Source organism: Scyliorhinus canicula, chromosome 13 (assembly GCF_902713615.1).
Source record: "Scyliorhinus canicula chromosome 13, sScyCan1.1, whole genome shotgun sequence".
In the NCBI taxonomy this organism is placed as follows: domain Eukaryota; kingdom Metazoa; phylum Chordata; class Chondrichthyes; order Carcharhiniformes; family Scyliorhinidae; genus Scyliorhinus; species Scyliorhinus canicula.
This window is the reverse complement of record NC_052158.1, coordinates 37,200,013-37,224,185: the sequence shown is the minus strand read 5'-3', so window position 1 is coordinate 37,224,185 and position 24,173 is coordinate 37,200,013. Positions and strand designations below refer to the sequence as shown.

The window sequence follows — 24,173 nt, the reverse complement described above, 5'->3', positions numbered from 1 at the left end:
GAATTCACAGATTCTGTCTGCAAGGTCACAGTTACACAGGGGAATTAATGAAATAAGAAAGAGAGAGATCTTGCAATGGAGGAAGGTCAGTATTAAAGATGAATACTTGCACATTTGAATTCACAATTACGAAACTCTCCATCTGCCAAAATTGATTTGCAGATTAAAAGAAATCTGCAATCTGTCAATCTGCGAGACCAAAAGCAGATTAAAATAGTCTGAGTTTTACAACACAGAAAGAGGTCCTGCAGTCCATCGTGTCTGTGATAGCCATCAAGCACAGAGCTGTTCTAATCCAATTTTCCAGCACTTGATGCTATGGTGTTTAAAGTATTTGTTTAAATGCTTCCTAAACATTGTGAGGGCTGCCACCTCTACCACCCATTCAGGCAGTGTGTTGAAGATTCTCACCACCATCTGGATGATATGACTTTCCTCAAATCCCCTGGCAATTTTCCTTAGCATATTCCCCTTACTATTGGTCCTTCAACTATGGGGAAATTTTGCTTTGTATCGAACTCCTTCATAATTTTGTAAAATTCAATCAGGACCCCCTCAGCCTTCTTTGCTCTAAAGATACCAACCCCAGGCTAACCTAACACAATAATTGTGAGGTTATTCACTTTGGAAGGAAAAACAGGAAGGCAGATTACTCCCTGAATGGTTGTAAATTGGGAGAGGGGAGTTGCAGCAGGATCTGGGTGTCCTTGTGCCCCAGTCACTGAAGGTAAGCATGCAGGTGCAGCAGGCGGTAAAGATGGCTAATGGCATGTTGGCCTACATTGCGAGAGGTTTCGAGTACAGGAGCAGGGAAGTGATGTTGCAATTATACAGGGCCTTGGTGAGGCCACACTAGAATGTGCAGTTTTGGTCTCCTTTTCTAAGGATGTTCTTGCTCTCGAGGGAGTGCAGCAAAGGTTTACCAGACTGATTCCAGGGATGGCGGGACTGTCATATGAGGAGAGATTGACTAGGTTAGGATTGTTCTCGCTGGAATTCAGAAGAATGAGGGGGATCTCATAGAGACTAATACAATTCTAATGACTAGACAGGGTAGATGCATGAAAGATGTTCCCGATGGTGGTGGGTCCAGAACCAAGGGTCACAGCCTGAGGATTCAGGGTAAACCAATTCGGACAGAGATGAGGAGACATTTGATGCTGAAACATTGAATATATTCAAGAGGCGGCTGGATATAGCACAGGGAGAATGGGATCAAAGGTTCTGGGAAGAAATCAGGATTAGGCTATTGAGTTAGATAATCAGTCATGGTCATGATAAAGGGCGGAGCAGACTCATGGACCAAAAGGCCTCCTCCTGCTCCTATCTTCTATGTACCTATGTTCTATGTAACCCCAGCTAAGATTGCATATGATACAAATATTATGCAGAGGGGCAGGTAGTATTGAGGAAACGGTGTGGAGGGCTGCAGAATTACTTGGACAGGCTCGGAGTGTGGACAAAGGAGTGACAGATGGAATACTATGTGGAAAGGTGTGAGGTCATGCCCTTTCATATGAAGAATGGAGACATAGACTATTTTCTAAATGAGAAAAGGCTTAGGAAATCAGAAGCACAAGGGGACTTAGGAGACTTCCGGTGGCGGCAATAAGGAGCTAAGCCGCACATTCGGCAGCTCCCGCTGAGAACGGACTTTGGGGCTCCTTTCAGGGCCCCCAACGGAGCTGTGGCGGCAAATCCCGAGGTGGGAAGAGGTCAGGAGTCGACCCCAACGGTCCTATGGTCCAGACCAGGAGTGGGGTAAGGAGAAAACCGGAGAAAGCAGCCCCGGAAAAGCTGGGGAAGGAAGACAAAATGTCGGCCGGCGGAGGCCTTGAGGAGCTGGCAGTGGGCTCAGGAGCAGCAGGCGACTCTGCTGCGCTGCTTGCAGGAGCTTAAGTTGGAGCTGCTGGAGTCGCTGAAGGTAACCAACAGGGAGCTAATGGAGACCCAGATAGCCCAGGGGGCTGCGATCCTGGAGCTGCAGCAGCAGGACTCCGAAAGGGAGGATGAGGTCGTTGCCGTGGCGGGGAAGGTGGAGATGCACGAGGCGCTCCATAAAAGATGGCAGGAGCGGTTCGAGGAGCTGGGCAACCGGTCAAGGAGGAAGAATTTGCGGATCCTGGGCCTCTCGGAGGGGCTGGAGGGGTCAGACCTAGCGGCCTATGTGGTGACTATGTTAAACTCGCTGATGGGGGCTGGGTCCTTCCAGGAGCCCCTGGAGTTAGAGGGGGCCCACAGAATTCTGGCTAGGAGGCCCAAGCCGAACAAGCCGCCACAGGCGGTATTGGTGCGGTTTCACCGGTTCGTGGATCGTGAGTGTGTGCTCCGGTGGGCAAAGAAGGAGCGGAGCAGCAAGTGGGAGAACACGGAGGAGGTGCGGATCTTCCAGGACTGGAGTGCGGAGGTGGCGAGGCGGGGGGCTGGGTTTAACCGGACGAAGGCGGTGCTCCATTGATGGAGTGTGAAGTTCGGCATGTTGCAGCCGGCGCGTCTGTGAGTCACCTATAAGGATCAGCACCATTATTTTGAGTCCCCGGAGGAGGCGTGGGCCTTTGTGCAAGCCGCGAAATTGGACTCAAACTGAGGGTCTAAGATGAGGGATGCTGTATAATACTGTATTTGTATTTGCTTGGTTTAATGTAAGATGTGGGTTGGCCCTAGAGTGGGTGGGGTGATGTTGATTTGTCTTTTCTGTATGGGTTTTTCTGCAGGGATCGGGTGGACGGCTTCGGGCAGAGGGGTATATGGGGATTTCGGGGAGCTGGTGGGGGGGACTGACAATGGGAGTAGCCCTGGGGGAGGCGGGGCCGGGCAGGGCGAAAGCGTGGGCTTTCTTCGGGTTTCCCACGCTGGGAGATGGTGGGGGCGTGGTCGGGGCTGAGAAGCGCGGGTCGTTGCTGGCTGTTTTCTTTTCCCGCGCAAGAGCCGGGGGGGGGGGGGGGGGGGAGGGAGGACCCATTGACGGGCATGATGGAGGAGGGGTAGTCCCACTTGTAGAGGAGTCGGAGGTAAGGCGGGAGTCGCCGGGGTCAGCAGAAGTTAGCTGGCTCACGGAAGTGCTATGGAGGGTGGGGCGTGGCTAGGAGGGGTCCTAGCCTTGGGGGGGGGGGGGGGGGGGGGGGGGGGTACCGGGTTGCTGCTGAAACGGTCAGGAAGGAGCTGGAGAACGCAGGGGGAGATGGAGGGGGGGGGGGGGGAGTTGCCGCCGTGGGAAACTGGCAGAGCGGGGGACGCTGGCCGGGGGTGGGCAAGGGATGGGATATGGCTAATCGGCAGGGGAGGGGGGCAGGGAGCCCTCTGATCTGGCTGATAACCTGGAATGTGAGGAGGCTGAATGGGCCGGTCAAACGGGCCCGGGTATCTGCGCACCTGAATGGGCTGAAGGCAGATGTGGCCATGCTCCAGGAGACACACCTGAGAGTGGTGGACCAGGTTCGGCTGAGGAAGGGATGGGTGGGCCAAGTATATCACTCAGGGCTGGATGAGAAGAGTAGGGGGGTGGCGATCCTGGTAGGGAAAAAGGTGTTAAATGTGGTGGCTGACAGTGGCGGGAGATATGTGATGGTGAGTGGCAAGCTGCAGGGGGTGCGGGTGGTGTTGGTGAATGTTTACGCCCCAAATTGGGATGATGCGGGGTTTATGCGGCATATGTTGGGCCGCATTCCGGACCTGGAGGTGGGGGTAATGATCATGGGGGGGGACTTCAACACGGTACTGGATCCCCCATTGGATCGATCCAAGTCCCGGACGGGTAGGAAGCCGGCGGCGGCTAAGGTGCTGAGGGGATTTATGGACCAGATGGTGGGGTGGACCCCTGGAGGTTTGTGAGGCCAAGGGCCAGGGAATACTCGTTTTTCTCCCACGTACATAAGGCCTACTCGAGGATTGATTTTTTTGTCCTGAGTAGGGGGTTGGTTTCCAGGGTGGAGGATGCGGAATACTCCGCCATTGCCATTTCAGATCATGCCCCGCACTGGGTGGACCTCGGGCTGGGGGAAGAGAGGGACCAACGTCCGCTCTGTCGCTTGGAGGTGGGGCTGCTGGCAGATGAGGAGGTGGCCGAGAGGGTTCGGGGGTGTATCGAAAGGTACCTTGAGGCCAATGACAACGGGGAGGTCCGAGTGGGGACGGTCTGGGGGCATTGAAGGCGGTGATGAGGGGGGAATTGATCTCCATCCGAACCCATAGGGAGAGGGGGGAGAAGAGGGAGAGAGAGAGACTGATAGGGGAGATGGTGCGGGTGGATAGGAGATATGCGGAGGCTCCAGAGGAGGGATTGCTGGGGGAGAGGCGTAGCCTTCAGGCCAGATTCCACCTATTGACTACCAGAAAGGCGGAAGCGCAGTGGAGGAAAGCACAGGGGGCGGTGTATGAATACGGGGAGAAGGCGAGCAGGATGCTGGCACACCAGCTCCGAAAGCGGTCGGGGAAGGCGCCGGGGCCGGATGGGTTTCCGGCGGAATTTTATAAAAGGTATTTGGACCTGTTGGGCCCCCTGTTGGTCCGGACCTTTAACGAGGCAAGGGAGGGGGGGCTTTTCCCCCAACTATGTCACAGGCGCTGATTTCCTTGATCCTGAAGCGGGACAAGGACCCTCTGCAGTGCGGGTCATATAGGCCGATTTCGCTGCTGAATGCCGACGCTAGGCTGCTGCCAAAGATCCTGGCTATTAGAATAGAGGATTGCGTGCCCGGGGTCATACACGAGGACCAGACGGGGTTTGTGAAGGGAAGGCAGTTGAATACGTACGTGCAAAGGCTCCTCAATGTCATTATGATGCCGGCCATGGAAGGGGACGCGGAGATAGTGGTGGCAATGGATGCGGAGAAGGCCTTTGATAGGGTTGAGTGGGAGTATTTGTGGGAGGTGTTGGAGAGGTTTGGGTTTGGGGAGGGGTTTATCCGGTGGGTGAAGCTGCTCTATGAGGCCCCGGTGGTGAGTGTAGCCACAAATAGGAGGAGGTTGGAGTACTTTCGGCTGTACCGGGGGACGAGACAGGGGTGCCCCCTGTCCGCCTTGCTCTTCGCGTTGGCGATTGAGCCCCTGGCCATGGCATTGATGGAGTCAGGGAACTGGAGGGGCCTGGTGCGGGGTGGGGAGGAGCATTGAGTGTCGCTGTATGCGGACGACCTGTTGCTGTATGTGGCGGACCCGGTGGGGGGGATGCCGGAGGTGATGAGGATTCTTCGAGAATTCGGGGGTTTCTCGGGGTATAAGTTGAACCTGGGCAAGGGTGAGTTGTTTGTGGTCTATCCGGGGGATCAAGAGGAGGGGATTGGTAGGCTCCCATTGAAGCAGGCAGGGAAGAGCTTTAGGTACCTAGGGGTCCAGGTGGCTGGGAGCTGGGGGGCCCTGCAGAAACTCAACCTCACAAGGAGCAGATGGAGGAGGAGGTTAAGAGGTGGGATAAGTTACCGCTGTCACTGGCGGGGAGGGTGCAGTCCGTTAAGATGACGGTGCTCCCGAGGTTTTTGTTCCTGTTCCAGTGCCTCCCCATCCTTATCCCAAAGGCCTTCTTTAGGAGGGTCAACAGGAGTATCACGTGATTTGTGTGGGCGCATGGGACTCCGATGGTGAGAAGAGTGTTCCTGGAATGAGGCAGGGATAGGGGGGGGCTGGCATTGCCCAACCTCTGTGGGTACTATTAGGCAGCCAACGCAGCGATGGTGTGTAAGTGGGTAATGGACGAGGAAGGGGCAGCATGGAAGAGGATGGAGGCGGCGTCATGTGTGGGCACGAGCATGGAGGCGCTGGTAACGGCGCCTTTGCCGCTCCCTCCAACGAGGTATACCACGAGCCCGGTGGTGGCGGCTACCCTCAAAATTGGGGGGCAATGGAGACGGCATCGGAGAGAAGTGGGGGGCTCGATGGAGGCCCCGATACGGGGGAAACCATCGGTTCATCCCAGGGAGCATTGATGGCGGATTCCTGGGCTGGCACAGGGAGGGGTTAGGAGGCTGAGGGACCTGTTTGTGTAGGGGAGGTTTGTGAGCTTGGGGAGTTACAGGGGAAGTTTGGGCTCCCCCCCCGGGGAACATGTTTAGGTACATGCAGGTGAGGGTGTTTGCCAGGCAGCAGGTGGAGGAGTTCCCCTTGCTGCCCCCACGAGGGGTGCGGGATTGGTTGCTCTCGAGGGGGTGGGTTGGAGGAGGGAGGATTTCGGACATATACCGGGTGATGCAGGAGGTTGACGAGGCCTCGTTGGAGGAACTGAAGGTAAATGGGAAGAGGAGCTGGGTGAGGAGATTGAGGAGGGGACGTGGGCGGATGCTCTGGAGAGAGTGAATTCCTCCTCTTCCTGTGCGAGGCTTAGCCTCATACAGTTCAAGGTGCTGTATAGGGCCCACATGACTGGGACGAGGATGAGTAGGTTTTTCTGGGGTGAGGACAGGTGTACTAGGTGCTCGGGGAGCCCAGCGAACCACGCCCATATGTTTTGGGCGTGCCCAGCGCTGGGGGAATTTTGGAAGGGGGTAGCAAGGACGGTGTCGAGGGTGGTGGGATCCAGGGTCACGCCAGGCTGGGGACTCACAATTTTTGGGGTTGCAGTGGAGCCGGGAGTGCAGGAGGCAAAAGAGGCCGGTGTTCTGGCCTTTGCGTCCCTAGTAGCCCGGCGGAGGATTCTTCTTCAGTGGAAGGATGCGAGGCCCCCAATCGTGGAGGCCTGGATCAATGATATGGCGGAGTTCATTAAATCAGAGAAGGTGAAATTTGCCCTGAGGGGATCAGTACAAGGGTTCTTTAGGCAGTGGCAGCCTTTCCTGGACTTCCTAGCAGAACGGTAGGGAAATAGGCCGGCAGCAGTTGTTTATATTTTGTAAAAATTTCAATAAAAATTATTTTTTTTAAAAGGGGACTTTGGAGTTCTCGTTCAAAATTCTCTTAAGGTTAATCTGCAGGTTCAGTCAGCAGTGAGAAGGCAACTGCAATGTTAGCATTCACGTCAAATGGGCTAGAATACCAGGGCAGGGATATACTTCTGTGGCTGTAAAAGGCTCTGGTCAGACCCCATTTGGAGTATTGTGAACAGTTTTGGACCCCATATGCAAGGACAGATGTGCTACCCAAATGATTCAGGGGAGGGTCAAAAAAATGATCCCTGGAATGAAGAGCTTGTCATAAGAGGAGCAGTTTAGGACTCTGGGTCTGTACTCGTTGGGAGTTTAAAAGGATAAATGTTCTTATTGAAACTTACAGGATACTGAGAGGCCTAGATAGAATGGACATGGAGAGGATGTTTCTACTTATCGTAAAAATTAGAACCCGAGATCACAGCCTCAGATTGAAGGGATGATCCTTTAAAACAGAGTAAGAAGTCTTACAACACCAGGTTAAAGTCCAACAGGTTTGTTTCAAACACGAGCTTTCGGAGCACGGCTCGGCTCCGTGCACGGCACGGCACGAGCCGTGCTCCGAAAGCTCGTGTTTGAAACAAACCTGTTGGACTTTAACCTGGTGTTGTAAGACTTCTTACTGTGCTCACCCCAGTCCAACGCCGGCATCTCCACATCATGCCTTTAAAACAGAGATGAGGAGGAGGGTGGTGAATATGTGGAACTCTTTGCCGCAGAAGGCTGTGGTGGCCAAATCACTGAATGTCTTTCTGAAAAAAATGAAAAATGAAAATTGCTTATTGCCTTCAATGAAGTTACTGTGAAAAGCGCCTAGTCGCCACATTCCGGCACGGGGAGGCTGGTACAGGAATCGAACTGTGCTGCTGGCCTGCTTGGTCTGCTTTAAAAGCCAGCGATTTAGCTGAGTGAGCTAAGACAGAGATAAGTAGGTTCTTGATTAATAGGGGAATCAGGGGTCATGGGGGGGCAGGCAGGAGAATGGGAATGACAAACATTTCAGTCATGATCAAATGGTGGAGCAGACATGGTGCAGCAGACTCGGTGGGCCGAATGGCCTAATTCTGCTCCTGTAATCTAAGGCTTTCTTGCCGCTCGGTCTTTACCACTCCACCATTTTTTGTCATTTAGGAAATTACTGATCATACAACGCACATTCCCATGTAGATCATTAATATACAAACAGCAAGAGCCCAGCACAGATCGCTGCGGATCTCCGCTGGACACAACTCTCGTTTTACAACCTCAGCAATTGTGACCTCACAGAGGCCGCAACCACCGACTGGACCGAGACTCTGAGCAGCTGCCGCTTAGCTCACTCTCATGAGTTAGTCCCAGGCCCGGAGGCCCAGATCGCTAACGGGCACAAGATAGCCATCTCAATGTAGGCCTCAAACCCGCTCACCGCAGGGTCCACCACCTGTAGCAGCGACCCAAACATCTGTTGTCATCATCGCTCACGCTCAGATACCTACCTGTTCCAAGGCCTCTCGGAGCGAACGTGTTGCACAGTGAGGTCAGCGCGTTACCGCGTCAGATGCAATGTCAGGTCACGTGACTGCGTGCAGCTGCGGGCGGAGATGAGAGCTGTCAATCAAAGGAGCTTCAGGTACTGCTCAACGGGTTTAAGCATGTGATACAAATGCAAAATCTACAATATTATGCAACATAAACAGACACAGCCAAACAGATTATTGTATGGAACTACGATAATCTCAACTACAAATAATAATTTACAGAAAACAACCTCAAAATATGGAAACAGAACACTGGCAATCTCAGGTCCAACAAACCTGTTGGACATTAACCTGGTGTTGTAAGACTTCTTAATAATCTCAGGGTTGCCCTGCCTTCCACCATCTGAGGCCGATGATCTCGGCCTTGAAAATGGCCAAAACGCTTAGATTTAACTTTCATAAATAAAACAGAGATGCTTCCAGATTGAATGGAACAGCATGAGAGCCGGCGAGGCCTTTTCGGAACAGCAAATTCGAGGCGTACCTAGGAAAGTAAGATTTGGGAGCCGGTGGATGTCCTTTGACCACGTCTTTCGATACGATCATCACTGATCTAGTTTTGGTCTCAAATCCACTTTCCTCTGCTGCGCCATCCATAATAATTGTTTATCTAATCGCAGCAGTGTGATATTTTGGATATGGCAGCCTCGAAATTGAGATTTTGAGATTCGTTTTTGTACATGTGCAGAGGTTAGTTCAGAGGTTAGTGAGTTTTGTCCCTGGAGACTGAAGTCACCTTTCTCCTCAATGGTCCCTAGTTTTACACTACTAAAATACACATACTTCTCAGGAATTTATCGTCAATCAATATAAAATAGAAATATTGTGTCCAGTTCTTGGCACAACACTTCAGCATTAGAGGCGATGCAGGAAAGATTCACGAGGACGAGTTCCAGGGGTCAGGAAATTCAGTTAGGGAGAAGCTGGGCTTGGTCTCCTCGGAGAAGAGATTAAAAACGATTTCATCAAAAGTATTCAAAATCATGAGCAGTCTGGACAGAGTTGATAGGAGAAAATTGCTGACGTTGCACGAAGAGCCAGAGGGCACATCTTTAAGGAGATGGGTAGTGAGTTAGTTCGGTGGTTCGGTCTGTGGGGTAGGTAAATATGTAGACAGACACATTGAAGAAAGCAAGCATAATGGCACAGATGCCGAATTTGATGACCATGTAAATGCAACAATTAATCATTATTCAACATATTATTGATAATAATTAAATAAAATAAGGTATGAAATAATAAATGATCTCACAGTTATAAATGACTAGCTCTGCAATGGTGGCATGATGATGTGTGTGTGTGTGTGGGTGTGGGGGGGGGGGGGGAGAGGTTATGCAGAGTGCTCAGCACCTGGAATGCATTGCCAGAGTTTGTGGCGGAGACAGATTTAAATATGGCATTCAAAAGGGAATGGTATCATTATCTGAAAATGATTATACAGAATATATATAATATATAAGTCCCCACTCTCCCCATATATATATTGCACGGCAATGTGGAGAAGGCGGGTGAATCGATCTCGGTGTGTTGTTCTTTCAGTATGGGAATTTCGGGACGCATCACGTATGTGTGTACTGTTACGGTTCTGAAATTCTATGATTTTCCACTGATCCATGCAGTACATACTCTCTGTGCAACTCTCCACTTCGTTTCTCTGTTTCTGCTTCCACTTTTCTCTGCCCTTCACATTCCGCGTCCTGTACACACACTAGAGTAGTTGTTTCCAAACTTCCTGTTGAATATTCCAACATTTTTTTATTGGTAGTCTCCCAAATCTGTATTCATAAATTAGTACGCAAGCCAATGACTCACTTCGCTTGACGTTTAAAACAGAAAACATTAATTTACAATGCGATTTTAACAGGTTTGTAACTTCTGGAAATTATTGGATTACAACAGGTTATGAATATATTAATATCTCTGATTATTGTGATACTTGCAAATGGATTATGGGTAATCGAGTTTGGAAGAACGGTGTTCCTGCCACGTATCAATCCAATCTTATTAATGTCGTGCTGTACATTGCACGCACTGCTTCAGTGTCGGAGGAATTGCGAATGGCCATGGAATATCATGTAATAATGGAGGAACATGAACAAATCTGACCTTATGAAGATACCGGAACGTTATTGACAAAAAGCTGAAAATGCGTAAACTTAGGCCATCAACCTTAAGATCATTTGCATGGAGTGCTCGGGCATTCAACAACCACAACATATTCCTGATGTGGAGATGCCGGCGTTGGACTGGGGTGAGCACAGTAAGAAGTCTTACAACACCAGGTTAAAGTCCAACAGGTTTGTTTCAAACACGAGCTTTCGGAGCACGGCTCCTTCTTCAGGTGAAGAAGGAGCCGTGCTCCGAAAGCTCGTGTTTGAAACGAACATATTCCTCAGCATTCAGCACAACATCAACAAGTGGAGAGTTTTCCCCAGGTTTGTTAGGGCTCATTGTTGCCACAATTGTTTAATGCTGCCTTCCAGTAAAAAAAACAAGTAGTCACTGATGATATTGTCAAATGGATTGTGGGTGTATCGATGTGCTCATTGTAAGTAAATTTTGGCGTAACAATTTTTTTAAATTTTCAGTGCAGTTTTGTAAACCTTTCTCGTGCCTAATGTGTTGAGTAATAATTGAAAAGTATGGGAGAAAGGAAGATGCAGAACAAAAGTTTCTGAAAATTATATTAAGTAAGATTCAGCTGATGAAATAGAGAGATTTATATAAATAGATAATGAACCAGTAGAGACCTGAAATGCATTTACACTCAGAAATGACTGAAGTGCAAGTTGTACAAATACCCTTGACAGAGAAACTGCATATTAAGAATGAACGCTGATCTGGCAACATAAGGTTTCCCTGGTGGTCTAGTGGTTAGGATTCGGCGCTCTCACCGCCGCGGCCCGGGTTCGATTCCCGGTCAGGGAACGCAATTTTTTCTTAAAATGATAATCACAATTCGCATTGGAGAATTATTTTTTTCAACGATCAGCATTCTGCTGTCAACTGAGTCAAATGTCTGCCAAGTGATAAAGGTAATTTGGGCTTTCAGATGAAGCTCATGACTGCATGGGCTGCAGGCATCTATCTTCTTGGACCCGTTTTTTGAGAGTCTAAAGGTGAAAGCTCTGTCCTGACTCACTTGAACAATTTTTGACCTTTCCAAGCCACACAAGTCACACGGAGATTAAAGAAATGTCAAATTTGTTAAACTGACAAAAGACCTTCAAATCTTCATGGTTCCGTAGAGAAGGCAGATTGAATTGCACACTGCAATGCCTGCAAGGTATTCGCGCGCCCGCAGAACGACGGCAGCGCCGGCCCGAGGGTTGCTGGCGCCTCGGCAAGCTGAACTTCGGCGCCCTTGGGAGGGGGGCGGCGGGGGGGGGGGGGGCCGGAGGGGGCCGGGGGGGGGGGGGGCCGGGGGGCGGGGCGGGGGGGTGGTGGCGGGCCGGAGGGGGGGGGCGGGGCGGAGGGGGAGGGGGGAGGGCGGGGGGGGGGGGGGGGGGCGAGGGAAAGGCAACGGTCTGCAGGTTAGACTGAAGCAAGGCGGTTTCAAGATCCCTCTCCCCAGCATACTCCTGGCAAACATCCAAGCGATTGAAAACAAGCTGGATGAACTTAACGGCTGACTTACCTCTTAGAGGGAAGTAAGAGACTGCTGTGTGCTCTGTTTCACAGACATGGCTCACCCCGCCTCACTGGACTGTGCTGTACAACCTGAAGGCTTCTCTATTCACCCGGTGGGCCGCACGGCATCTTCAGGCAAAGCGAAGGGTGGAGGAGTTTGCCTCCTCATCAACTCCTCCTGGTGGTTGGATGTGGCGACCCTGGCGACCACTGCTTCCCAGACCTGGAATACTTGACCGTAAATTGCCCACACTATCTTCCACGTGAGTTCACCAGCCATTATCACAGCGGTCTACATCCCACCCCAGGCAGAAGTGAGGAAGACGCTGGATGAACTGTACACAGTCATAAACACTACGAAACAGAACACCCGGAGGCCTTATTCATCGTGGCTGGAGACTCTAAAAAGGCCAACCTCAAGAGTGTACTGCCAAAATTCCACCAGCACATCTCCTGTTCCACCAGGGGCAACAACACTCTTGACCACTGCTACTCAAAAATCAAGGGCGCCTACCGTTCCATCCCCCAACTGCATTTTGGGAAATCAGACCATTAGACTGTACTCCTTCTCCTGGCTTACAAGCAGAAACTCAAGCGGGAGAAATCAGCTAAGAAAGTTGTGCAGTGCTGGTCCGAGGAGACAGAAGAGCTCTTGCGTGACTGCTTAGAGACAGTGGACTGGTCCATATTTAAGAACTCAGCGACTAACTTAAATGAGTATGCCACCACCGTCACAGACTTCATCAGCAAATGTGTGGACGACTGCATGCCAAAGAAAGCAGTACATACGTTCCCCAACAGGAAACCATGGCTCAACTGCGAGATTGATTCCCTACTGAAGGACAGATCTGTGGTGTTCCAGGCTGACGACCCTGTCCTATGCAAAAAATCCAGGTACGAACTCCGCAAAGCCATCCGAGATGCCAAGAGAGAATATCAAACTAAGCTAGAGTCACAGACAGACTCTCGGCGGTTGTGGCAAGGACTAAATAACATAACGGGATCCAAAGCGAAGCCGAGCAGTATCTCTGGCAGCAGAGCACCCCTCCCCGATGAACTTAATGTATTCTATGCTCGGTTCGAGCAGGTAACCAACAATCTGCTGTCGTGCCCCAGCAGCCCATAATTCACCCATACCCACCATCACAGTTTCCGAAGTCAGATCAGCCTTCCTGAAAGTGAACCTATGGAAGGCGATGGGTGCGGACGGGATCCCTGGTCGTGCACTCAGAGCCTGCACAGACAAGCTGACAGAGGTATTCACAGACATCTTTAACCTATCCCTACTCCACTCCGAGTTCCCCACCTGCTTCAAGAAGACCACCATCATACCGGTACCAAAGAAGAACCAGGCAACGTGCGTCAATGACTACCACTCGGTGGCCCTGACATCAGTTGTAAAGAAGTGCTTTGAGAGGCTGATCATGAAGTGCATCATCTCCATACTCCCAGAATGCCTTGACCCACTTCAATTCGCATACCGTCGCAACCGGTCCACATCGGACACTATATCCCTGGCCCTCCACTCATCCCTAGAGCATCTTGCAAACAAAGACTCCTACATCAACCTTCTATTTATTGACTACAGCTCCGCCTTCAACACCATAATCCAAGCCAAGCTCATATTAAAGCTCGAAAACCTAGGACTTGTCTCTCCACTCTGCAACTGGAACCTCGATTTTCTGACCAACAGACCACAATCAGTAAGAATGAACACCAACACCTCCTCCACAATAGTCCTCAATACCGGTGCCCCGCAAGGCTGTGTACTTAGCCCCCTAATCTACTCCCTGTACACACACGACTGCGTGGCAAAATTTGGTTCCAACTCCATCTACAAGTTTGCTGATGACACGACCATAGTGGGCCAGATCTCGAATAACGACGAGTCAGAATACAGGAGGGAGATAGAGAACCTAGTGGAGTGGTGTAATGACAACGATCTCTCCCTCAATGCCAGAAAAACTAAAGAGCTGGTCACTGACTTTATGAAGCCAAGTACTGTCAGCATCAACGGGGCCGAGGTGGAGATGGTTAGCAGTTTCAAATTCCTGGGGGTGCACATCACCAAAAATCTGTCCTGGTCCACTCACGTCGATGCTATCACCAAGAAAGCACAACAGTGCCTATACTTCCATAGGTAACTAAGGAAATTGTGCATGTCCACATTAACCCTTACCAACTTTTACAGATGCACTATAGAAAGCATCCTATTGGGCTGCATCACAGCCTGGTATGGCAACTACACAGCACAGGACCTCAAAGAACTTCAGTGAGTCATGAATACAGCCCAGTCCATCACAGAATCATGCCTCCCATCCATGGACTCCATCTACACCTCCCGCTGCCGGGGGAAAGCAGGCAGCACAATCAAGGATCCCTCCCACCCGGCTTAATCACTTTTCCAACTTCTTCCATCGGGCAGGAGATACAGAAGTCTGAGAACACGCACGAACAGACTTAAAAACAGCTTTTCATCCCCACTGTCACCAGACTCCTAAATTACCCTCTTATTGACTGACCTCATTAGCACTACACCCTGTATTCTTCATCTGATGCCAATGCTTATGTAGTTACATTGTCTATCTTGTGTTGCCCTATTATGTATTTTCTTGTATTTTCTTGAATTTTGTTTAACTCCCTTTTCTTCCATGTACTGAATGATCTGTTGAGCTGCTTGCAGAAAAATACTTTTCACTGTACCTCGGTACACGTGACAATAAACAAATCCAATCCATCCAAACACTTCTGACAGTCACTCTGTGTTTTTGAAACATTCTTTTTCCGGGGACCCATTTTTACCAACTGGCCAATATTCGGGACCCATGCTGGTCGACCTTGGTAACCAACATCGGCCGATCTTCGTCACCCATGCCGGCCGACATTCGCGACCCACCATTTTCTCTTACTATTAATGCAAGAGGTGTGCTTGCTTGGTCCTCACAATCTCACTCCAAGCAGATTCAGAAGAGGAGAGGGCTATGCACATATCACGTTTAGGATTCAGCTGGTTCCTTAGTGCCGTCTTAAGCTTTGTGAGGTGGGAAAATCCAACCTCGCACATGTACATCATTGTGAAGGACAAGAACAACTAAATGTTTGTTTTCTCAGCTCCTGATATTTTTCAGAGACGCCACTCCAGAATGCTGGCAGTATCATTGACTTTTGCTGTGTTTTAATGTGCTGTCAAAGCTGAGGCACAGAAGTTCAGTCAGCTTCATTTGGAGTCAGACTTGCCAGTCCATTTACAGTTTCCTTACTAGTGCTGTTTTCATCGATGTGTCGTATCAGTGTGGGGAACATGTAGTAATTTTGGCTTTGCATTCGCAATTGCCAAACTTTCAGTGACTTTTGGAAAGCTGTGAATGCTTCACAGTGCCGAAAGCAATCATCATCCTTCCCTTGCGATTTGAGATTCAGTTCATTTAAAATTGAAAATATGTCTGCAAGGTAAGACATAGTTAGCATCCAAGTTTCATCAGCAAACAAATCAGCCAGACAAGACAATTTGTAGAAGAGAAAAGCATGGATTTCGTACCTCAGTTTGTAAACTCTGAGCATCCCCCTATTGACTGATCATTACAGTAGATGAAGACCACCATCATTGGGATTGACTGGTCACTCTTTCGATTAAATGCTTTACTGTCATCTAAAAGGTCAGCAAAACACTTATACCCACCCTTCAGTACACAGAGGGTGATGATGTGATGATTTCCCATGGCTTTCATTATATCCCTTGCCAAACGTTCAGTTCTGTCCATGATTAAACCATGAGGAATATATACTCTCTCCAGATCATTTGAGTAATGTTTAGGGATGCAGAAAAAGATCGAGATCATAGGCTTGTTCATCATTTGTGATCATCACGCAATCAGCGGCCACCATGCCTCGATCGCACTTTGACTCGGGGTTCAGGTCCCAACATTTCCAGGCCACATGCGCGCTGATGAGTGGTCACACATGTGCAGTGTGCCCGGATTTTTTTAACTGATCGCTGCCACCAGTTTTAAAGCCGCTCGCAGCTGGCATTGTTAAAAGTCGACTGAGCATGTGAATTCCCATGGTCGGGAAAGCCGTAATGGATGGCTCGACAACCCTCCCGACAACCGCCCACGACCCACCCATGGGTCGTGACCCCCAATTTGAAAATGTCTGCAGTAACTGATTAGCAATGACTTTATCAAATGGCGGTGCATGTTCCAAACGTTCTATTTCTGCTCCTATTTAGAATGTTCATCTATCCATATGAATGTTTATAAGCAGTGGCAGAATTTTACGGAGATGTTTCATAATTCTTGACAAAACCTTCCTTTGACAACGACACACTCTAATAGTCTAATAGAAGGGTGAACACGGTGCAGCTTTCCTTTTCATGTCACGATGCATCTGTGTGTTGCTGTGCATATTTTCCCGGCTTGTGTTTTGGATTGGATTTGTTTATTGTCACTTGTACCGAGGTACAGTGAAAATATTTTTCTGCGAGCAGCTCACACAGATCATTAAGTACATGAAATGATAAGAAAATAGAAAGAAAATACATAACAGGGCAACAAGGTACGCAATGTCAACACTTAGACACCGGCATCGTATGAAGCATACAGGGGTGTAATATTAATCTGTTCAGTCCATAAGAGGGCCGCTTAGGAATCTGGTAACAGCGGGAAAGAAACATTTTTTGAAACATTGTTATTCAAGATCCGGCCCACTATGGTCGTGTCATCAGCAAACTTGTAGATCGAGTTGGAACCAAATTTTGCCACGCAGTTGTGTGTGTACAGGAATCATAGTATGCGACTGAGTACGCAGCCTTGCCGGTATTGAGGGTGATTGTTGAGGAGCTGTTGTTTATTCTTACTGATTGTGGTCTGTGACTTAGAAAGTCGAGGATCCAGTTGCAGAGTGAGGAGCCAAGTCCTAGATTTTGGAGCTTTGATATGAGTTTAGCTAGGATTATGGTGTTGAAGGCAGAGCTGTAGTCAATAATTAGGTTTCTGATGTAGAAATCCTTGTTGTCGAGATGCTCTTAGGATGAGTGTAGGGCCAGGGAGATGGCGTCTACTCTGGACTGGTTGCGGCATTATGCAAATTGCAGTGGATCAAAGAATTTTAAAAGGATGTCAGCGAATACACCTGTCAGCTGGTCCATATGGGGTCTGAGTGCACTAGGTATCTCGTCCAGATCCGTTGCCTTCCAAGGGTTCACTTTCAGGAAGGCTGGTTTGACTTCAGAAGCTGTGATGGTGTTATGGGTGTGTTATGGGAAGCTGGGGCACTTGACAGTGGATCATTAGTTTCCTGCTCGAACCGATAAGAGAATGCATTGAGTTCGTTGGGGAGGAGTGCGTGGCTGCCAGAGATACTGTTCGACTTGCTTTGTAACCCATTATCTTGTTTAGGCCTTGCCGCAACCTTCTAGAGCCTGTAACGCTATCTGTGACTCTAGCTTGGTCTGATATTCTAGCTTGGCATCCTCGATGACTTTTTAGAGGTTGAACCTGAATTTCTTGTACAGGTCAGGGTGCGTCTGAATTGAACGGCTCATACCTGCCCTTCATTAGGGAGTCAATCTTGCGATTAAGCCATGGTTTCCAGTTGGGGAACATACGTACTGTTTTCTTTGGCAAGCATTCGTCCACACATTTACTGATGAAGACTGTGATGGTTGTGGCATACTCATTTAAGTTGGTCGCTGAGTTTTTAAATATGGAGCAGTCCACTGTCTCCAAGCAGTCACATAGGAGCTCTTCTTTTTGCTCATATGTATAAACATATTCCACTCTGTATGTCTGTCTGAGTCTCTGTGGTGATGTTCAGATAGCTGTGTCTATCTGTGTGTAAGTGAGTGTCCGACTTTACATCTGTCTATGTGACTGCGTTTGTACCTGCCGACCTGTCAGTGTGTATGTGTCCATGTCTGTTTACCTATCTTTATGTATGTTTCTGCACCTCATATTTTCTTCACTATTCTGAGTGTGTCTTTTCACAATCTACCCATTCCCTACATCCTATTGTACAGGACCTGATAGTTAAAAAGAGAATTATGTGAATTGCATGCTGTATATCAACAATGGCCAATAGAAAGTTAAATATAGCGCCATCAAATAAATGTTTTACTGGAAGATGAATTATGATCACTGTCGTCTGGAAACTGGGAGTGAGATTTTCGCAGAAACGGTGCTAAATATCTCCCCTTATCAACTGGGTGGTGGAGGTTAAAAGGGACTTTGGATCAAATCCAGCCTCGGGTTACTGTGTGGAGCTTGCACATTCTCCCAGTGTCTAAGTGGGTTTCCTTCCGGTGCTCCTGTTTCCTCCCACAGTCCAAAGATGTGCAGGTTCGGTGGATTTGCAATGCTAAAATTGCCCCTGAGTGTCAAAAATGTTAGATAGGGTTACTGGGTTACGGGGATAGATTGGGGCATGGGCTAAAGCAAGCTGCTCTTTCCAAGGAGCGGTGTAGACTCGATGGGCCGAATTGCCTCCCTCTGCATGTATATTCTATGATTCTAAGATAAAATGGCCAACAAGTGCCATGCAACGTTAATTCTTCTGCAGCATGTTATAAATATTCTCTTTGGAAACACAGACTATAATCCATTTTGCTTCCAGAGCTTTCATAGAGATTTACAACACAAAGAGATCCTTCTGTCCATCGTGTCTGTGCCAGATATCAAGTGCCGATATATGCCAATCCCGTTTCCCACCACTTGTCGCCAGGTCTTGCATGTGTTACAAGACCTCAGCGAAATGCTTCTTAAATGTTGTGAGTGTTTAAGCATGTACCAGCTTTGCAGGCAGTGAGTTCCAGATTTCCACCACCCACTGGTTGAAAGTGTTTTTTCCTCAAATACCTTCCATATTTCCTGCCACTTAAGTCTATGACCCTGGCCTTTGGCCCCATTACTACTGGAAAACGTTTTTCCTGTTGACTCTAGTGCATCAAGTTGTGTACGGTAAGAGAAAGGTAAAGTCGACATAGTCCTCGAAAACCGTAGGCTGCTTTCCATTTTGAGTAAGATGTCTTACAACACCAGGTTAAAGTCCATCTTGAGGGGGAGAGCTGACTGGTGAGATGCAAGGCTGTGCATGTGGCCTTCATGAATAACACAAATCATGTCTGCGACTCAGCTTTCTCTGCTCTGAGGAATAAAACGCCATGTCTATCAGCCTTCATAGCTGAAACACTCTGACTCCGGCAACATCCTGGCGAATACGCTCTGCACTCTTTCAAGTGCAATCACATGCTTCTTATAATGTGGCGACTGGAACTGAACAGAGTACTCTGTGGCATAACAAACATTTCAAACAGCTCCATCATAACCTCTCTGCTCTTATATTCTATACCTCGGCTAATAAAGGTTAGTACTCCATATGCCTCCTTAACCACGCTATCCACCTACCTGCTGTCTTCTGGGAACTTCGGCATGTACATCAAAGTAATTTTGGTCCTTTGCACTTCCTCCGTACTACCGTTCATTGTGTATTCCCTTTTCTTCTTAGTCTTCACAAAATACATCAGCTCATACTTTTCAGGGTCAAGTTCGATTTACCACTATTTGGCAGAGCTGACCTGTCCGTCCATGTCATCCTGTAATCTCAGGTTTCCCATCTCACCCTTTACCAGTCCACCAATTTTCGTGTAATCTGCCAACTGACTGATCATGCCCTCCACATTGACATCGAGGCCATTAACGTACACTAAAACAGCAAGGAACAAAGCACCAAATCCCTGATTCTTTCTTCCATTGAGTAACAGAGCCACTAATGAGTCAGGTTTTAGCTGGGTGAGCATTAAAAAAAATAACAACTGTTGACAATTGCGGAATCTGTATTGAACAATTAACTGGGTGGTAATAGTTACAGAAAGAAAGTTTCAATATTTATACGTGATTCTGAGGATGGTACTTTGTTGTTTGCTGAATCTTCAACTTTAAATCTGGCACTCCAAATGTGAGGAACTAAAAACACACTTCTCCGCTGTCCGCTGCCATTGGTTTTTCAATGCTTTTGAGAAAATAAAACATTCCTTGACATCCCGTCTTTGATCCAAAATGAACAGATTTGACGGAGCTGTGAACGGCAAGTTCCTCAGTGTATTACTGCGTGCCTCTGAGCTTCTCACTGCTCCTCCACATGTCTTAGTCTGTGTGTTGGTTCCGCTGCGTGCCTCACTTAAACTCATGCCCGCAACAGAGATAATATCGTGTGTCTTCAAAGAATACAGTTGTCACCACAAGTTAGTTCCTGTTCTGACATTACCATAGCAAGTGGAGCATGTATGCATCATAGAGCTGCATCACTTCCTCGTTAGTATAGTGGTTAGTATCCCCGCCTGTCACGCGGGAGACCGGGGTTCAATTCCCCGACGGGGAGTTTATAATAATTTTAAGATTAGATTTTCTGTGTGCCAGGAGAAAAGTGGAAAACCAGAACTCTAAGAAACTGCAAACCTTTACATTCCCTTCGCCAACATTTTTCGTAGTCTTTGTTCAACCTGCAACGGTCAGTGATCAAACGATGCTGAAATTCTTCGACATCGGTGGCACTGCGAATTGTGTCGAGCTTTAATTATGCTTCATTAGGCAGCACTGTACCACAGTGAGCAGTCCGGTAGAATGGCGGGCAGCACGGTAGCTTGGTGATTAGCATAATTAATTCGCAGCTCCAGGGTCCCAGGTCGATTCCCCACTGGGTCATTGTCTGTGGGGAGTCCTCACGTTTTTCCCATGTGTGCGTCCGGTGCTCAGGTTTCTTCCCACAGTCCAAAGATGTGCAGGTTAAGTGGATTGACCATGCTAAAATTGCTGTTAGTGTCCAAAATTGCCCTTAGTGTTCGGTTGGGTTGTGTAGGTGGAAGTTTTGGTGGGGTGCTCTTTCCGATGGGCCGAATGGCCTCCTTCTGCACTGTAAATTCTATCGATCTATGCTTCCTCTCTTTAAAACAATGATCGCATTCCCTTGAATCACAGAACTTTGCGGTGCAGACGGAGAGTAGTTACCCATCGTGTCAGCACTGGCTCTTATAATAAGTTTTCGTCCCGCTGCCTGCTCCCCAGAATGTTGCGCAATTTTTCCTTTGTTTACAGCATTTCAAAGCTTCCGTTGAACTTGCCCCCATCAGACCTTCAGGCATTACATTCCTGAAGCGACAAGAGCACTGAGGGCATGGTCTCAGAATAAAAGGGCTCCAATTTAATATTGAAATGAAGAGGAATTTCGTCTCCCAGAATCACAGCAACTTCATTGCAGTGTTAATGTTAGCTTACTGGTGTCACTATCCTCCAAATTACCACTATCTCCTGGTCGGGAAATCTATCTCCTTCCCTTCATTGCTACTGGATCAAAATCCTGGACATTCCTTGCTAACAGCACTGTGGGTGTAAAAACAAAAGCTGGATTTGGTCAGTTTAAGAAGGTGGCTCATCACCAACCTATGATTGAATTTAAGACGAGCTTGCTAAGACGAAGCAGAGGTTAGTGAGGATATTTTCCCCCAGTTGACAGAATGTGACATTCAGTATGCCTCAGGGTTCAGTGTAGGGGACTGAACGTTTTACAAATGTCTTAGATTAAGCCACTGAAAGAATGATTGCTATATTGTGAAGAGAACGCATGGAAGCTACAAAAGGGCACAGATAGATGTTGCGAGTGGGCAAAGTTCTGGCAAATGGAGTATAATATGGGCAGTTACAGATTGTCAACTTTGGCAGGAAGAATAAAAAGGATGCGTATTATTCAGATGATGAGAGATTTCAGAGCCTTGGTATTCAGAAGATTGCAAAGTTCCTGTGCACAAATCATAAAAGGCTGTTATAAAGATACAGCAGGTAATGAGGAAAACGAATGAATGTTATCATTTATTGTGAAGGGAATTGATTATAAAATAGTAAATCATGTTTCAGACATTGGTGACACCAAATTCGGAGTACGGTGTACACTGTTAGTCTCTTTAGTTAAGGACGAATGGAAATGTGTTAGTAGCAGCTCAGTGATGGGTTACAAATCCTGCATGGGCAGGTTGTCTTACCAAAGGTGGTTAGGAAGGTTAGGTTCGTATGCATTAGAGTTTAAAATTCTCAAGGGTGACTTTATTGCAACCTTTAAGAACCCGTGGGTTCTGGAAAGGTTGGATATGGAGAAGATGGCTCCTCTTGACGGAGAATCCAGATTTCTGGGTGACAATTTAAAAATAAGGAATCACTCATTTAAGGCGGAGGTGAAGACATTGTATTTCTCTCAGAATGCCGTGAGTCTCTAGAACTAATTTCTTTAAGGGGAAAAGGAATCAGAATCTTCGGCTTTTTTTTAGGTTTGTGAGGTACATTATTGATTATCTGGGGAATGACAGGTTATTGGGTGAGGCAGGAATGTGCAGCTCCAGTTACAAGCAGATCAGACATAATCTCACGATTGGAGGAGCAGGATCGAGGGGCCCAGTGACCGCATCCCGTTCTTTATTCATATACAGTATTCGTGTAATATCATATGTATAACAAAAATGCAGGTCATGCGAGTGACACACAAGCTCCATGAAACAATTGAAAATAATCACCCCGAAAACCTGCCACGTGAAATACATTAGAACATAGAACATTACAGCGCAGTATAGGCCCTTCGGCCCTCGATGTTGCGCCGTCCTGTGAAACCCCTCTAAAGTCCCTCTACACTATTCCCTTATCGTCCATATGACTATCCAATGACCCTTTGAATGCGTTTAGTGTTGGCGAGTCCACTACTGTTGCTGGCAGGGCATTCCACGCCCTTACTACTCTCTGAATAAAGAACCTACCTCTGACATCTGTCCTATATCTATCTCCCCTCAATTTAAAGCTATGTCCCCTCGTGCTGGACATCACCATACGAGGAAAAAGGCTCTCAATGTCCACCCTACCTAATCTTTCTGATCATCTTGTATGCCTCACTTAAGTCACCTCTTAATCTTCTTCTCTCTAACGAAAGCAGCCTCAAGTCCTTCAGCCTTTCGTCATAAGATCTTCCCTCCATACCAGGCAACATCCTTGTAAATCTCCTCTGTACCCTTTTCAATGCTTCCACATCCTTCCTATAATGCGGCGACCAGAACTGCATGCAATACTCCAAATGCGGCTGCACCAGAGTTTTGTACAACTGCAACACGACCTCATGGCACCGAAACTCTACCAATAAAAGCTAACACACCGTACGCCTTCTTAACAACCCTCTCAACCTGGGTGGCACCTTTCAGGGATCTATGGACATGGACACCGAGATCTCTCTGCTCGTCCTCACTACCAAGAATCTTACCATTAGCCCAGTACTCTGTCTTCCTGTTATTCCTTCCAAAATGAATCGCCTCACACTTTTCTACATTAAACTCCATTTGCCACCTGTCAGCCCAGCTCTGCAGCTTATCTATGTCCCTCTGTAACTTGTAACATCCTTCTGCACTGTCCACAACTCCACCGACTTTAGTGTCATCTCCAAATTAACTCACCAATCCTGCTACGCCCTCCTCCAGGTCATTTATACAAATGACAAACAGCAGCGGCCCCAAAACAGATCCTTATGGTACACCACTAGTAACTGGACACCAGTCAGAATATTTCTCATCAACCACTGTCTCTGTCAGCTAGCCAATTTCTGATCCAAACTGCTAAATCACCCTGAGTCCCGTGCCTCTGTATTTTCTGCAATAGCCTAACGTGGGGAACCTTATCAAACGCTTTACTGAAATCCATATACACCACATCAACTGCTTTACCCTCATCCACCTGTTTGGTCACCTTCTCGAAGAACTCAATGAGGTTTGTGAGGCACGACCTACCCTTCACAAAACCATGTTGACTATCTCTAATCAAATTATTCCTTTCCAGATGATTATACATCCTATCTCTTATAAACCTTTCCAAGACTTTTCCCACAACAGAAGTAAGGCTTACTGGTCTATAGTTACCGGGGTTATCTCTACTCCCCTAATGGAACAAGGGGACAACACTTACTATCCTCCAGTCTTCTGGCACTATTCCTGTATCGATTTTGCTTCATTTACCATCACCTTGGAACTCACCAACACACATGCAGAAGGACATTTCCCACCTTTCATTGACTTCAATCAGAATTGCTCAATATTATTCACCTGCAGGTGCTCACGAAGGATCTGTTGGATATACACCCAAAATCAATCGTGAGATAC

At 48.0% G+C, this 24,173-nt stretch overlaps 1 long non-coding RNA gene and 2 other non-coding genes across 5 annotated transcripts in view; 2 read left to right on the top strand and 1 right to left on the bottom strand.

Moving 5' to 3' along the window:
* The window catches only part of LOC119975937, a 35,675-nt gene extending 15,611 nt beyond the window's left edge, over positions 1 to 20,064 (bottom strand). Inside the window, exons 1-2 of one of the 3 annotated variants that reach the window (XR_005462832.1) lie at positions 19,888 to 20,064; positions 8,330 to 8,422 (exon numbers count right to left, since the gene is read on the bottom strand). This is a non-coding gene — a long non-coding RNA (uncharacterized LOC119975937). The other 2 variants (XR_005462834.1, XR_005462833.1) reach the window with 2 other exon arrangements.
* Positions 11,228 to 11,299, top strand: trnae-cuc. Its single transcript has one exon. It is a non-coding gene; the product is annotated as a tRNA-Glu (tRNA).
* A 238-nt stretch (positions 20,065 to 20,302) lies between the features above and the next one.
* trnad-guc lies at positions 20,303 to 20,374 on the top strand. Its single transcript has one exon. It is a non-coding gene; the product is annotated as a tRNA-Asp (tRNA).
* Positions 20,375 to 24,173: the final 3,799 nt, after the last annotated feature.